We start from the raw sequence: 18576 nt of genomic DNA, 5'->3' as shown, positions 1-18576 counted from the left end.
TAGTGCTATGTGCAAGGACCCAGATTCAAGGTCCCATTCCCCAACTGCAGTGAGGATGCTTCACAATTGGTGAACTAGGTCTACAGGTGTCTACATTTCTCTCTCCCTTTCTGTCTTCCCTTCTCCTCTCAATTTCTCTCTGTCCTATGAAATAAAATGGGCATGGGCAAAATGGCCACCAGGAGCAGTTAAAAAGTATTGCCAACAAGTCTAATAATGCGTATTCACTTTGTAAAAGTTTCACTATTTCAACTTCAGTCTCTTAGTCAATGATCCTAGTCTCTCTCTAGTCTTTAGCAGTTCTAATAACAATTCTTATGGTGTAGTACAGCATTTTCCCAGAATAATGTGTTAAAACACAGAAAAGCCACATTTATGGCATGCTGTAGCTTAAAAGCTTTGTTTCCCAATTCTTCCCCAAAGGTGGAAAAAATAGCAGATATACCTTTCTTCCTGTCAGCTAAAGAAGGGAGAATAAAATAATGTTAGAATCTCTTGCAAACTGTAACTGCTGTGAGAATGGTTTTATAAGGTACATTAGGAATACATTCTTCTAAAAGTCAGATAATTTGTCACTTCTCATCAGTTCAGGGAAATAAAAGAATTAGAATGCAATACATGACTCAATTAGTATTTCTTTCCACAAACAAAAGGAATTTGGCGCACATAAGAATTCAGGATTCTGCTGACATAATCGAGAACATGAACAACATAGTTGTTTAAGCAATTCAAAAAGAAATCAAATTGTGCAGTTTAATTTTCATAGTTCTTACTGTCAAAAATCAACTCTGTGCTTTATGCCTTAATCATTTTAAATAAGCACTATACATTTTTTGAATTAAGGGAAAATAATAATCTGTCAAGGGAAATATTCCTCTCTTCATAAAAAATATTTTACTATTAAATGGTGGCAGACATGTCCAAAGAACACTACAGTAATTTGATCACTACATGAATCCTGTGATAGAAGAATGTGTAGAAAGATTAACTAGTGAGCAGCAGAATAATATTGGAATGGTGCGGGCATGAGGAAAGAGTATCAAGGTAAAAACTTTGGAATGAATGTAAGCAATGGCTGTGCTCAGGAAGAAGATGGATATTTTAACATTCATGTAAATGATAGAGACAAATAAATTGAAAGGAGAGAGAGGGAGGGAGGGAGGGAGAGAGAGAGAGAGAGAGAGAGAGAGAGAGAGAAATTGAGAGAGACTGACCTGCAGCACTGCTGCACCACTCATAAAACATTCTCCCTGAGGGTGGGGAGGGAACTGGAGCCCATGTCCTTGCGTATTTTAACGTGTGTTCTACCAGGTGCACCACCACCTGGCCGCTAGAAGCTCAACTGCATCCACATATCCCCTCCACAATATCTTTTTACTATGATATGGTAATGGATTTGTGCATTTTTACTGAACTTTTTTATTAAATATTTTTCAATACTCAAAAATTTTAATAATTCAAAAAAGTTACATTTGTTTCTCCTTCTTGGCTAATATTGAGAGTAAATCTTTAACAACCGATTTCAAACCACCTGATCAAAACAAAGAACTCTTACAAAGGACAGTATTTCTTCTCAGAACTTGGCATCCCTTCATAAAGTGCTATAAAACCGATCCCAAATAATAGGTATAGTACATAAAGCAGATAAAATTTATGACCCAATATTCAAAAGACATAAACCATTTCTGTCTCAATAGTCTCCATTTTCTCTAATTATTTTCCTATAAATATCTATATCCATGTGTTATTTTCAGGACGGTATATAAAAATAATACTTGCTTCTCTTGAGAACAGCATGACAGATCCAATGGTAATTTAACACAAGGCAAGGGGACATATATCTAATAATATCAGCAGGAAAATTTCCTTATAAGAACTATGAAGAGCCTGGTGAGAACCCTAAAAATGTTCATTTCACACTCAATTCCAGAGTTTACTAATGAGTTCACTAAGTGATAAATGGTAACATAATAAGAAAGCAGCACAATGATACATCTTCTAAATGAGCAAATGTTGAAGCCAACTGAAACTTCACAGGCAAAAAAAAAAAAAAGGTGTCTTTATAGATGTAAAAAGTGAAAGTAAAGGAATAGGAACCAAAACATTTTAGAAACATCAATAAAAGGCATTAGTAAAAGGACAAGCATAATTAATTATTTATTTAGGAGATTCCAAGAGATAGAAATTACAGCTAGTGAAACTACAATGGCACAGGCACCACACAAATAAGAGGAAATGGAGCCATCACAATGCAGTGTGTAATGTGCAGCATGTCCTTTCCAAGACAGCAATTTGGCCTCAAACCAATAATGAAAAAGCACTGGATGGCTGATTCTTTAGCTGATGCCTGGACTTGTTAACTGATGTTTTTACCCAAAGCATGGGATGTAAATTGGATAATCCAGAACTACCAGGACAAGCATAGTTTCTTCTCACTTCAATGACCCAAGCTGAAGGCTAAAAAGTAAGCCAAAATGCAACCATCTGTTTTATTTCATATGAAGATTTATTGTTTCGGCCTATGCTTAGTTGCATAGGTCTAGTTAACTTCTTATATGTGATATATATATATATATATATATATATATATATATATATATATATATGTATGTATATATATATATATATATATATATATATATACATATAGATAAAGAGAGAGATGTATTAATCCATAAACTATATTGTTTTTAAACTATTCATTTTAGTTGGTAATATTGAGAAGCAAAGGTAAATAAAGCACCTTTATGTATATGTGTGTATAAATATATTTCTTGATTAGTGGCTATTGGTGACTCACCCAATAGAGTGTACATGTTGCCATGGTCCCTACCTGTATTGTTAGAACAAGTGCTATAGGTATTTGTCCTCTCTTTTAGATTTATCTCTCCCTCATCTCTCTATTTTTGTTTCTAAACTCCATTTGAAAAAATAAAAAGAAATAAAGAAAAAGGGGGGTGCATGCTGGAAATCGTGGACTTACCAAGTCTCAGTGATAAACCTGATGGGGGGAAACATCGTTTAAAGAGAAAAATTACAATATCACGATATACGTTTTAATTAAACATTTGCTTAAACAATTAAGATATCTTTAGTATATCAAAATTTTCTTCTTTGTTTTTAGAGATGGAGAGGCATGAAGGCATATAGAGAGAGAGTAAAAGAGACCACAACACCAAAGCTTCTTTCAGTGTGGTAGCAGCCAGACTCTAAATTGGTACATGCACATGGTAAAGCAGCACATAATTCAAGTGAGCTGTTTCACCACTCTTAGCAGTGTTGTTTTTCAAATTAGAGAAAATATTCTTTTGTATTATGAATGATATATTAGTTGATTGTCTGTGGAAGTACTTTATCAAAAAAGAAAAGTTACGGAGTCGGGCGATAAAGCAGAGGGTTGGGTGCATCAGGCACAAAGCGCAAGAACAGATTAGGATCAGGAGACCCTAGCTCCCCCACGTGCAGGGAAGTCACTTCACAGTCAGTGAAGCAGGTCTGCAGGTGTCTCTCTGTCTCTCTTCCCCTCTATCTCCCCCTTCTCTCTCAATTTCTGTCTCTATCCAATAACAAGTAAAAAAAAAATTTAAAGATAATTAAAAAAACAAAAAAGAAAGGTTAGCTAATCATTTAATCTCAAATTTCCAGTATCCCAGCATCACCTCAGTCCCTTCTTTGCAATATATAGTACTGAAAGAGGCTCCCTCAAGCATGAGCTCATTTGTGAGGTAAAGACAGAAATTCACTCACAGATATTATTTATTTCAAGGAATTAAAATTAGCAATACTGTATCACATAAATGAAAACTGATAAAATAACAGCTGAAATATGCTCAGTACAACAAATAAATCCTAATTTTATGACTTGACAGTGGTATTAGCTAATATCTTGATAGTAATCACTTTATAACACATATATAAAATTCACACATTGTTATGTGCTGGTTATATCTCAATAAAGCTAGGAAGGAACAATACACTTCAGAAGTGAATTAAAGACTTAAACAGGAGGCAGATAGCATAATGGACATTCAAAAAGACTCTGCCTGAGGCTCCAAAGTTCCAGGTTCAATCTCCTAAATCATCAGAAGCTAAAGCTGAGCAGTGCTCTGGTAAAAAAAAAAAAAAAAAAAAGACATTAGATCTAAATCTACAAATGATATAGTTGACATTGGTCTTGTCAATGATTTTTTAGATAGATAATCAAAAGTATATGTAATAAACCCAAAAATAAACAATTGGGACTGCATCAAGCTGAAACAAAAAATGTGTAAATAAAAGGAAATATTATGCAGTCAACTGCTCTACCACTGAGCTATACCTCCAAAAGGAAATATGAAAGACAAACAAATCAATTGTGAGAAAAAGAGGGAGTTAATATCCAAAGTATTTATGGAACTACTGGTAGGAAAGGGAAACTGGAAGATAATAGTGAGAGAGAGAGTAGATTTTTTTTCCCCCAGAGCATTGCGCAACTCTGTTTCTGGTGATGCAGAGACTTGAATCTAGGACTTCAGAGCATCAGGCATGAAAGCCTTTTGCATGGTCATTATTCTTTCTCCTTTCCCATTCAAAATTCTCTATGCAATATAAATTAAGTTCTAAAGATATAATGTACCAGCACACCAAGACCTCAGATTCAATCTCTAGTAATCTCATATGCCAGAACTGAGCAATGTTCTTGTCACTAAACTGGACTACCACATTACACCAAGTATAAAAGTAAACTCCAAATGCATCAAGGGTTTGAATGTTAGACAAGAAGTCATAAAATACTTAACAGAACTCTCCTCAATGTACTTTTTAAAAATATTTATTTATTTATTTATTGTGTTGCCCTTGTGTTTTATTGTTGTCGCTGTTGGATAGGACAGAGAGAAATAGAGAGATGAGGGGAAGAAAGAGAGGGAGAGAGAGAGAGATAGACACCTGCAGACCTACTTCACCGCTTGTGAAGCGACTCCCCTGCAGGTGGGGAGATGGGGGCTCGAACCGGGATCCTAAGTCCAGTCCTTGCCTTTTGTACCACCTGAGCTTAACCTGCAGCACTACCGCCCGACTCCCCTCAATGTAAGTTTTAAAAACACCTTCAACTATTCAAATCTATTTGCAAAGAAAACAAAAGAAAAATAAATCAATGAGACTACATCAAACTAAAAAGTTTCTGTATGGCAAAAGGAAATCACACAGACTCCTCAAGGAATGGGAGAAAATCTATTATGTGTCATATACTAAACAGAGGCTTAACACAAATTACAGAAAGAACTTGCCAAACTGAAAATAAAAGGACAAACAACTCCAGTGAAAAATGGGGGGAGTACATGGGCAGAATCGTCTGCAAAGAAGAGATCCAAAGGGCCGACAGTTATATGAAAAACATTCAGTCACTAATGATCACGCAAATAAAAACAATAGTGGGATACCACTTTACACCTGTGAGAATGTCATGCATCAGAAAGAAAAAATAGAAACACCAGTTGTCTGAAGTTATGGGGTGGGGAGGAGTTCTCCTACATTGCAGATAAGAATGTAAATTGGTCCAACCTCTGTGGAAAATAGCCTGGAGATGCATAAGAATGCTAGAAATGGACCTATCTTAAGACTTAGCAGTTACTCTCCTTGAGATATACCCAGAGAAAACAAAGATACCTCTCCAAAGAGACCTGTGTATATCTATACTCATAGCAACACAGTTTGTAATAGCCAAAATTTGGAGGCAACTCAAATGACCAATGGCAGATGAGTGGCTAAGAAATTTGTAGTGTAGATACACAATGGAATACTACGTGGCTGTTGCAATAATGAGATCATCTCCTTTGCAATATCTCTGTCAGAACTTGAAGATATCACTGGCGAGAAAGATAAACCAGGATGATAAGGACCAATACTAAATAATATTACTCATAGGTGGAACTTAAGTAAAAAAAAACAGTAAGGGAAACATAAGCTGAAATTTGGACTGGGTGTGATGTATTGCAACAAAACAAAGGACTCTGTGAAATGAGGGGGGGGGCAATGATGAAGGGACATTGGGGTCCTGGCCTATTATCCAGAAGGGAATCCTTGCTTGGGGAACAAGTGTCTCCCGGATACTAGACACCTATCACGGAGAGATGAACAGGTGTAGCTGTGTGTCATCTTATAGTGCCTAACTTCAAGGTTTGTACTAATATTTAAGTAGGCTGATAAAGTGCTTGGAACAGAGCTGGCACTTGGTACTATCTAGATACCTTTAGATTTGTTGTCTATTATAGCAAATTACAACAGAGCAGCAACAAAAATCTGAAAACACTGTAAATATTTATCACTAGTAGAATGGTTAAATGATCTTATACAATGTGCACATACATGAAAATATAGGTTTATGCAATCTTAAATGTATACATACACAAATACAATTGGATACTATGATGGTAAAAATAAACAGATTATCTAACCAGAACATAATAACTCACAGAAAGATATATACAATATGATTTCATTTACAATATTTTTGGCTGCATCAGAGCCTCATGCATACATGATTTCACCACTTCAGGATATCTGGGTTGTTTGTTTCTACCAGATTTTATCAATGGGGCTTAGGACCCACAAGATGAACCCACCATTCCTGGAAGCTACTTTTTAATTTTTGTTCTCCTTTCAGATTTGATAGAGACAGAGAGAAATTGAGAGACAGAGATGGAAAGACAGAGACAGAAATATAGACACCTGCAGAACTACTTTACCACTGCAACTGGGGACCAGGAGGTCTTGGAACCCCAAGCTCTGTGCACATAGTAATATGTACACTCTCTTGGTGTGCCACCACCTGGCCTACAGAATACTTTTTTGTTCACTGAGAAACACAGAGAGGAACCGTAGCACTGGATCTTCCCCCAGTGGCATAGTACTTCCCATTTGCTACAATAGTTCAAATTTGGGTCATGCATATATCAAAGGAGGCCATGTGTGCGATCTCTCCAATCCATGGTATCTCTCTTTAAAAAAGTCAGATCTACAGGGAGGCAGAGGTCACATAGGCTCCTAAGCTGAATATGGGCCCCAGACCAAATCAAATCGATGGGGTTTACAGTCAACAATATTTATACACCTTTCCCTTATTAGAGAGCTACTCTCTTCCCTGATCTAGCTTTCTGGTCCTTTTCCAGCCATGACACCATCTCCCAGGACAATAACTAGGATCCACCTGCAAATCAGATTTCAGGCTCAGGGGAAAAAAAAAACACTAGTATAGCCACAGGCTCTTTGGAATATAACTAAAATATGTCTACTAGTATCTACAAAATGGAGGACTCCCCCCACAAACTCTTCATCTGCACTATTCCAGCCTTTAGGTTCATGATTGTTTAACAATTTGTTTGGCTTAGTATGTTGACTCTCTTTTCAGCCACCAAATTCCAGATGCTAGCAGGATACGACCAGACTTCCCTGGACAGACAACCCCACCAATGTCTCTTGGAGCTCCGCTTCCTCAGAACCCTTCCCCACTAGGGAAAGAGAGAGGCAGGCTGGGAGTATGGATCAACCTGTCAATGCCCATGTTCAGCGGGGAAGCAATTACAGAAGCCAGACCTTCCACCTTCTGCATCCCACAATGACCTTGGGTCCATACTTCCAGAGGGATAAAGAATAGGAAAGCTATCAGGGAAGGGGATTGGATACAGAGTTCTGGTGGTGGGAATTGTGTGTTGTACCCCTCTTATCCTATGGTTTAGTCAACATTTCCTTTTTATAAATTAAAAAGGAACATCATACAAGAAGTCATATATGTTTCAGAGACTCAGAAAGCAAAGGGAGAGAATGATTAATACTAGTTCAGAATTTTAGAATGATGATGTCTGCTTAGAAACTAAGAGAAGGATGAGGGCTTGGAGAGTAAAACAATGGTTTCTATGATGCTAAGTGTTGTGTTGCTTGGGAGGTGGTGGGAAAATGAAGGTTTATTTAGGTTTCAAATTGTACACATTTTTTATCTTCTATATTTTACAAAAGATATTTCTTTACTGGTATTAAATAGTCCTTAAACTTGGGATATAAATTGTTTTTATACATTAACTCTTTTTTATTTATTATTTATCTTATGACCAAGAAAATAATTTCCTCTTTCAAGCATCATGTCCTTTAGATGAGATCAGGTACATACAGGGTGGGATGGCTGTAGACAGCCAGCTTCTTGAGAGATGGTTATTTTTCCATACCTAAGGGATGAAGCTTTGAGAATCCTTGATATTATCTGTCTAGGGTTTCTAATATTTTTTCCCAATTGCAAAGTAATGTCAGGAGCTGGTTCTAAACAATCTTATTGATGATACGAATACAATCTGATCCAGACAGATCATTTGTATTACACATCTCTTCATGACAACAGCAACTTCTCAAATGAGGCTGAAGCACCAGCAGAAAGAAAAGATGGAGACAGAGATAAAGGGTAGAGTTAAGAGCAACAGGAAAATATTTAACTTTCAAGGGTCAAAATAAAGAAAAAAAAAAAAAACCTCAAACCAGTCTCAAACAGGTTTTACCTATTTCCACTAATAATAACCAACAAAACCACACTTCCTATGGAACAGTCAGAAACACTGGTTGCATTAAGAGCAGAGTATTTATTTTAAATTTCCTATTTTCTCCATGTAGAGCAATGTGTGACATCTGAGGCCAAGCCCTCAGCTCAGCACTGCTCGGATCTATTCATGATTCACAGAGTCACTGCACTGGGAGTTGCTAATAGTGTCTGAATGAAAATGATGGAAAAAAAAAAAAAGAATGCCATTATTTAAATGCTTATTAGATCTGACATAAAAAGTGTATTCTAAGGTCTGTATTAGATAGATTTTACACATAATCCTAGAGTAAAAAAATTGCTAAGCATGACTGCACAGAAATAAGACACTGATTTACGTATAGATTAGAGAGCCAACAATTTTTTGGTTAGACTATTCTATCATGCAAATATTTTTTCCCCTTTTTACTGTTTAGTTCAATAAATCTTCTTGTTTACTAGTTGATATGTTGTTGGCTCAAGCTTGGGCCGTGATTCTCTCATTGAAATAAAGGCTATCAGAGAATCCCCTGGGATGAACTCTTATACCTTATCAGTACATAATTTTTCTGTCCTCTGCATACCCAGTACAATTAGATACTATTGTACTTACTTAGTTACTGAAAAAAATTACTACTAATCTTCCAAGTAATTATAACCTCCATTAGTACTCAAACTTTTTTTCATATATTTTTCTGTGTGTGAATGTGTGAACTGAATGAACGTTTTAGTTTTTATCAGACTAGAAGTTAATAGGATACTCATGACCACAGAGTGTGAGCTCAGATCTACAGGGATGCAGAGGTTACATAGGCTCCTAAGCTGAATATGGGCCCCAGATCAAATCGATGGGGTCTACAGTCAACAATATTTATACACCTTTCCCATACTTGGGAGCTACTCTTTCCTGATCCAGCTTACTAGCCCTTTTTCCAGCCATGACATCATCTCCCCAGACAATAACTTGGGTCCACCTGCATACCAGATGTCAGGCTCAGGAATAAAAAAATAGTATAGTCATGGGCCCTTTGGAATATAACTAAAAAAGGCCTACTAGCTATCTACAAAATGGAGACCCCCAAATCTTCATCTGCACTATTCCAGCCTTTAGGTTCATAATTAGTCAACAATTTGTTTGGCTTTACGTGTTAACTCTTTGTTCAGCCACCAGGTGCTAGATGCTACTATGATGCCAACCAGACTTCTCTGGGCAAATGACCCCACCAATGTGTCCTGGAGCACCAATTCTCCAGAGCCCCACCCTACTAGGGAAAGAGAGAGGCAGACTGGGAGTATGGATTGACCTGTCAATGCCCATGTTCAGTAGGGAAGAAATTACAGAAGCTGGGCCTTCCATCTTCTGCACCCCACAAGGATCCTGGGTCTATACTCCCAGAGGGTTAAAGAGTAGGAAAGCTATCAGGGGAGGGGTTGGGATGTGAAATTCTGGTGGTGGGAATTGTGTGGAGTTGTACCCCTCTTATCCTATGGTTTTTGTCAGTGTTTCCTTTTTCATAAATAAAATCTTTAAAAAAGGAAATGAAAAGAATATTTTGTTTTTTTCCAGTTGATTAGGGGGTTAATGGTTTAAAATACAGTTGTTAACACATAGGTATAACCTCTCATCTCTTATAACAGGTATCTACAGAACACTCCCACAACTTAGCTCTTTTTTTTATCAACATCATTTTAAATGTTTTATAAATCACAAATTACGCATCCTTCCAATAAGGACTGATTCAAGAAATAAAACGTTTATATACAATAATAGTGTTACAAATGTTTATATACAATACTAATAGTGTCTATATAATTAAAAAGGAAAACAATCACTATTAACTAACACTGGTTATATTAATGATGAAGCAGAGGTGGGAACTATAGTTCAGAAATTTTAAAGCCATGACTTTGGTAGCTAGGAACTAGGACAGTTATGCCCCAGAGAACCACACTGAAAAAGTGGAGTCAGTACTTTACTCTGAAAGATGGGAACTAAGAAGTGCAGATGAACCTAGCCTTTTGGCAGCAAGCTGAAGCAAAGAAGCCCTGAGGCCACATCTAGCAACAGGGCTTGGGGGATATTGACTCTTAAAGACAAGCTGAGACTGAATTATCCAATATGAATTCCAAATCCTTATTAAACAAGAGGATCCTACAGGGGTCATAGGCTTGTAAATCTTTCAGATAGAAAACCCTGCATAACTTTATGAAGATTGCCACACGCATAAGAAAACAATCACCTTGAGTCCATTTCAGCAAGAAAATAATATATTAATGTGAAATTAATACTTTGATGGCTTGAAGATTTTGAAATTGTTAGAACCAGCATATGGGAATCCTGTGCATGCACACATACATGAAATGTTCAAATGAATAAATTAAGTGATGAAAAATATAAGAAAAAATGTGGGGGGCAGGCTGTGGTGCACCCAGTTGAACACACTATTAAATAACACTGGTTATATTAGTGATGAATATACAAGGACCCAGGCTCAAGCTCTAGTTTTCCACCTGCAGGGGGAATGGTTCAAGAGTGGTGAAGCAAGTCTGTAGGTGTCTATCTTTCTCTCTCCCTCTCAATTTCTCCCTGTCCTATATAATGTAATATCAAACATAATAAAAAGTTGGGGGGATGACAAAAAATAGCTACTTGGGAGTAGTGGCTTTGTAGTGTCAGTATCTATCCCTATCAATAACCCTGGTGATAACAGAAATAAATACATACAAAAACTACATGGAATAGACTAAATTAAAACAGGATTTCAAGATATGGTATTGATTAATTCAGTAGATGCTTCAAATATGAGTAAATTTAACAGTATACAAGAGAATTAGTGAGGTAGAAGATAATTACAATTTATCCAAAATTAAACAGAAAAAAATGAAGTATTTGAGCTTACGAGAAAGAGAAAAAATAGAATGAGGTTATCTAATGTTTATTGGTTGAAATAAAAAAGAGGAAGAAAAATAAATGTAATATTCAAAGAGTTAAAACCTAGGTATTTTCTAGAATGGTAGAAAAATATTCATCAACATATCTAGAAGATTCTTATTAAAAAACATTTTTTTCTTAAAAGAAAAAAATGCATCACAGCTTTTGTCAAGTATTACTATTGCATTTTAAATTGTGATTGTTTTCCTTACTCTAAGAATATTGCTTTCCTCATAATATTGTCATCTCCCTCAGTTCTTTTATTCTGCTAGTAAGAGAAGAACAATAATGATATTGTTATTGGGACCTAAGTACCTAATTAAAACACTTTATAACAATCCCAGAAAAAATCCAGTAGAGGAGGGGGAGGAAAAGAGGAGTCTAATCTTATAACAAATGGTTTTTTTTATGATTAATCCTTTCATTGGTTAGATCAATCAACTATCAAGAAAGGTTCTAATCCCAGGGTAAGTCTCAGCTAGTTGATCTCACTGGCTTAGTGGAGATGCAACCCAAGGGCTCATTCTCATAGTAAATTCCTCACCTCTGTGCAGTATTTGGAAGCCATATTCTGAATGAGAGACACATGAAGAAGCACAATGATGATGCTCCACTGTGGCCCAATGAAGCTGTCACATATACTATGAGGCTGTCCTCTATACCCAGAATTGCCTAACTCCTAACAGATGAATATTCTTAATATTTTGTTTCTCAAAGAGGTATATTTTGGCATGAGTCTCTTTCTATTGAGCAATCCACTATATATATATGTATATATATGTATATATATACATATATACATATATATATATACATATCACTCATTTGAAAAATGTCTTGGTTCTTCTTTGAGTCTTGCCAACTATCCTAGCACCCAACACCCTCAGAATATTATTACAATAAACAAGTACAAATATTTTAAAGCAACTTAAGTATTGTTGACAAATGAGTAGGTAGCACAGTGATTGAGCAAAAAACATTCATGTTTTAGGAACCAAGTTAAATTGCTGGCACTGCATTTGCCTGAGTGATGACTGCTTCTCTCATTCCTTCTTTTTCTCTCTCAGTAAATAATTGAATAACTTAATCATTATTAAAAGTTCAATAATAAAAATCCATTTTTAATTTATCATAACTTAAAGTAACTTGTAATAATCACAGTAATGATTTATAGTAATTCTATATATTTATGCAATCAAAGTAAAATAAGTAAAAAAAAACCAGAAGGACCAATAAACTTAATGATGTCACTTAGAGGTGTAAGAACAGAGGGAAATCACAAAGCAAAATATGGCATCAGTGTGTTATACTGCACCAAAGCAAAGGTTGTAGAAGAGTGAGGGCAAGGGTGGAGGGAACCTTGAGGTTTTATTGCATGATGCATAGGGAAATGACAAATTATACCCATGCATCAACAACTTCACTGTAAACCATTAACCACCCTCCCAACCCAACAATAGTAAAAATAAAAAGAATAAAAACAGAAACAAATACCATTGCATCAGTAATGATCCCAGATGCTTAAACTGAACTGTCTAATGGAATCTGCAAAATAAAGTCCATCTTAACTTTCCTCATTACCATGCTAAAAGTCATACTCCTGTTAATGTTTTCTTTACCAGTTTTTTACCTTAGGATATATAAATATATGATTGATGTACTCCATGCTCTTCATCTGAGCATGTCCATCCCTCCCAGTGAAAAATGTGCATAATTTTTTCCTAAAAAAAACCCTCCCAGATATAGATTATACTATCACTCCAACTATACTCTATATAAAAGTAGATTCTCATTTATTTTTCTGTTAAGCTTATATTGTAACCTATATTGTCTTAGGAAAGTTTCTCAACTTGAATTGTTTTCAAACCGGTAAATCCCTTCTGTTGCATACTGTTATAATTCTGATTTCACAATTTATTGTGTTTGCTAAAAATAATATTTTCATGGTTATAAAATCAAGTCCATAAAATGTGGCATATTTACAGCAGTTGGTTTTTATATATCCTCTACATATTGTTTACGTATTAAAATATCTGACTTTATTCACTGTTATTAATATAAACAAATTATGTGTGCTTGTACTTATATATACTATATGTTTATATACATATGCATGTATATTTTTACATATCTGAATAGGCATCTATAAATAAAAGGAATAATAGGAGATAAGACACACACACACACACACACAAACACACACATACCTTATTTTCCTCCTAGCAGAATGAATGTAAAGGGTGTCCTCATTCTTTTACAACAAAATATCACAAATGTGGTTTTAATAGTTCACATTGCCTCAAAACCAAATATCCAATAAAGGGGACCAGAAATTTAATACTAGGGCAATGTAAAAAATTATGTAAACATATGTATGTTTGAGAGCATATATTTGATATAAAGTCTCATCGGGATTGTAGGGTCAGAAAGCAAAGATGTGCACAATTTACTAATGTTGGAGATCAAGCATTTGTCACCCTAAAATAGGTGGTTGGGTACTTGGGAATACCTAATCTCTTTATCACTATACAGGAGATAAAAGAATTTAACATCAGCATACCTTTACTTTCCTAGACCTTTGACAACCACCCTAGCTTGTCTTATTCATAGTCTCCCAACTTTTGTCTTAGCTAGTGATATAAAGTTATGCCTTTAAACCTTGTAGACTAATTGTTAAGTTTTTATCTGGGTCTGTCCCATGTATACAGGAGTTAAACATACTAGTTGATTATTTATTTTTATTTTTCTCTTCTTGGTTTATTTGATCAATCCATTAGATTATGTGTACAGCCTAAGAAGCCACAGGGATACAGGATTATTTCCTTTGGTTCCTGACACAGGAAACTGCAAAGCATCTCTTCATAACAGATATGCCATTTTGTAGTCTCATTAGCAATCTAAGAGTATCTGTTTCCCCAAAGTCTTGATCAAAGAGTTAGTTGCTGAACTGCGACTTCTGTCAATATATTAAGATAGTAAAAGTTGAAAATTACAGTGAATTTCTAAGTGGGAACAAAGTAGAGGAAACTTCCATATGTTTGACACTTGCCTCTCTTTGTTGTGAATTTCTCATTTTCTCTAAAGCTGAAGTATTTTATCATTTCTAATGTCAGAATCACTGTATCATACTAACTTTCTGCAACATTACAAGCATTGTCTTTCATTAAGCATCCATCATTGATAACACTATAGTCAGATAATCAAAATTTCATGATATTCTTTATGTCTTTTAATTCTGGTCAAAATTAGATGGATTTTTTTTTCTATTAGAGCTTCCTAGGTCTGAAGATTGATCTTCTTCAGTTCTGAAAAATTCTTGGCTAATTTTTCAGATAAGAATTCTATCTTTTTCTCTGTATGATATGCATGTCATTATTGCTCTTGAAAATGTCCTGTGAGGTGCTTAAAACAAAACAGTAAAAGTAAGTCATTAGCACCAAATAAATTCTACAAGTAATACTATCAATAAATAGACTTATAATTAAATGTAAATGTAGGCTTCTTTGCCATGCATGTGACCCAAGTTTGAGCTAGGTCCCCAGTGTGTGAAATAGTTTCAGTGAATGGTGTCTCTCTGTCTCTTATTATGTCTGAAAAAGTGGTATCAGAGTGGGTGAGTGCCAAAACTGGAAAATTAAAAAACATATTGGGATAATCTCATTCATAGATGATAAACAAGCCAAATCCATAAACCACTTTGAAATTATTTGAGGAAGAAATATGCATATAGTTTATAGTCTGAGATCATTCTGTTGACCCTTTAGAAATAATATGAAGAAATTCAATATCAAAACAAACTATCATAGGCCAGGATGAAATTGGCATGGCCATGCCATAAATTATCCTTTAAAGAAATGCTAATAGCATTAATGAAGTACTAATATAGGCAATAATTCCTCATGGAAAAAGAAATTTGGGAACACCTCAACAGTGACATTATCTAAGGGGTTTCTAAAAGTAGAGATCTGTAAGGTCAGAATTAGTCTAATTATTTCTAGTGTGTTATTTGCTTTCTACTACTACATTGACATTTGCAAGTACAGTTCAAGAGCAAGCATGGGTAAATTTGTTAGCACCCTTTGCATAAACTAAGTAGTACCAAACTGTCACAGGAGCCTGGAAACTAATACAATATAATTCTCTTGGAGCTATTTTGTCATGTGTTCAACCCAAGTTTGAGCTTGGCCTCAACTTTATTGAAGCAAGTTTTAGTGCTGTGAACACTCCCTTTCTCTCTTTCAATAAACAAAGAACTGTAGTGGTATCCTTCACCATGACTACATACTCAGAGTACCCTAAAAATCAAGAATGAAATTTGTATTAACTTAGAAAGTACTGGGGGTGGAGGGTGAAGCCAAGATGGTGACTTTGAGACATCACCTGGTGTGAGCTCTGCAAGGAAGCAGCTTTCAACCTGGGACTCTCAGGAGAGGCCATCAGGTTCCAGATGCTACCAAGATGCCAACCAGACTTCCCTGGGCAGACGACCCCACCAATATGTCCTGGAGCCCCGATTCCTCAGATCCCTGCCCCACTAGGGAAAGAGAGATATAGGCTAGGAGTATGAATCAATCTGCCAGTGTCCATGTTCAGTGGAGAAGCCAGACCTTCCACCTTCTTCATCCCCACAATGAGCCTGGGTCCATACTCCCAGAGTGATAAAGAACAGGAAAGGTATCAAGGGAGGGGATTAGATATGGAGCTCTGGGTACGGGCAATGTGTGGAAATGTACCCCTCTTATCCTATGGTCTTGTCAATGCTTCCATTTTATATATATATATAAAGTACTCTTGAAGAAGCTGTAAACATTATACTGATACTAAGTATCAACCTATTGTATAGACATCTTTGAAATAATCTGTGTGATGAGTGAGAATATTACATTGGTTACTTTGCTGCATAGTGATGTATGATGGTTGCCAGTAGGAAAGGCACTCATGAAATTGCTTGAGTTCTTAACTGGTTATTTATTCTCAGAACAATGAATTCACTTGAAATAATGAATGAAAAATAATGACAGTTATTTAGATTGAAGATAGCTGTAGGACACTTCTGAACAATTAACAAAATGAACTTGTCACTTCAAGAAAAATAACTAGTTAGATTTGCTAACAACAATGAAATTAGAATATCCAAGTAAAAATTCAAATTCTAGAAAACTTTTTTTGCATGCATTTTTACCAATCTTCAAATGCTTTTACTGATAAGCTTTGTGGTGATTTTAATGAATAGAGTTCATTGATCACATAGTATGTCAATACTTGGTATCTGAATATTTCTCAAATGACTAATACTAAAAGCTAAAAATATGAAAAAGCATACAAGTTACAAGACAAATCAATTAGTTTAAATGTAGCAAAGTAGGGTAGAGTCACTGATGCGTGTGATGAGTTGAGTGGTAGCTCCCAACAAGTTATGTCTTTGTTCTAACACACAGAACCTACATTTTATATAGTAACACTAAGTATAACATTTTAAAAGATTTTATTACATTAGTAATTTGGGGATGCTTACCACTGATTATCCAGGTAGGCCCTAAATCCAATGACAGTGAAAACTATGCTTATAATAGGAAGGCAAATGAGAGTTTATAGACAAAAGAGAAAGAGGAAGTTTGACAGTAGTGGAGATGGAAGTGATGCTCTCTAACAAATTAAGGAATACCAACAGTCACAAGCAGATTTTTAAAAAGGCTCAGAAGGGAATATTCATGGGTGTGCAATTAATTCAATTGGCACCTTGACTATGGACTCTTAAAATGTTGAGGATATGAATTTCTGTTGTGAGTCAATCTGTAACAATATGTTATGATAGCAATACAAAACTAACACAGTATAGTTGCAGATTTCACACTCTAGATAAATCTTCAAGAAACTGCCATGCTAGTTTTAGTATGGTGTTAAGAATGCTCACCCCCACACATATGGACATCTAATCTTTGATAAGGGGGCCCAAAGTATTAAATGGAAAAAGGAGGCTCTCTTCAATAAATGGTGCTGGGAAAACTGGGTTGAAACATGCAGAAGAATGAAACTGAACCACTTTATCTCACCAGAAACAAAAATCAACTCCAGATGGACCAAGGACATGGATGTTAGACAAGAAACAATCAAATACTTAGAGGAAAACATTGGTAAAACACTTTCCCACCTAAACCTCGAGGACATCTTTGATGAAACAAACCCAATTGCAAGGAAGACTAAAGCAGAAACAAACCAATGGGACTATATCAACTTGAAAAGCTTCTGCTCAGCCAAATAAACTATTAAACAAACAGAGAGACCCCTCACAGAATGGGAGAAGATCTTTACATGCCATACATCAGACAAGAAACTAATCACCAAAATATATAAAGAGCTCAGCAAACTTAGCACCAAAAAAGCAAATAACCCCATCCATAAATGGGTAGAGGGTATGAACAGAACATTCGCTCCACAAGAGATCCAAAAGGCTAACAAACATATGAAAAACTGCTCCAGGTAGCTGATTGTCAGAGAAATACAAATAAAGACAACATTGAGATACCACCTCACTCCTGTAAGAATGGCATACATCAAAAAAGGACAGCAGCAACAAATGCTGGAGAGGCTGTGGGGACAGAGCAACCCTTTTGCACTGCTGGTGGGAATGTAAATTGATCCAGCCTCTGTGGAGAGCAGTCTGGAGAACTCTCACAAGCCTAGACATGGACGTTCTATATGACCCAGTAATTCCTCTCCTAGAGATTTACCCCAAGGACTCCATAACACCCAACCAAAAAGAGGTGTGTACTCCTATGTTCATAGCAGCACAATTCATAATAGCTAAAACCTGGAAGCAACCCAGGTACCCAACAACAGATGAGTGGCTGAGAAAGCTGTGGTATATATACACAATGGAATACTATGCAGCTACTAAGAACAATGAACTCAACTTCTCTGACCCATCTTGGTCAGAGCTAGAAGGAATTATGTTAAGTGAGCTAAGTCAGAAAGATAAAGATGAGTATGGGATGATCCCACTCATCAACAGAAGTTGAGAAAGAAGATCAGAAAGAGAAACTAAAAGCAGGATCTGATTAAACTGAAAGTAGGACACCAAAGTAAAAAACCCTGTGGTGAGGAT

The sequence above is a fragment of the Erinaceus europaeus genome, chromosome 8 (genome assembly GCF_950295315.1).
Source record: "Erinaceus europaeus chromosome 8, mEriEur2.1, whole genome shotgun sequence".
NCBI classification, from domain to species: domain Eukaryota; kingdom Metazoa; phylum Chordata; class Mammalia; order Eulipotyphla; family Erinaceidae; genus Erinaceus; species Erinaceus europaeus.
Note: the sequence above shows the minus strand (reverse complement) of the source record.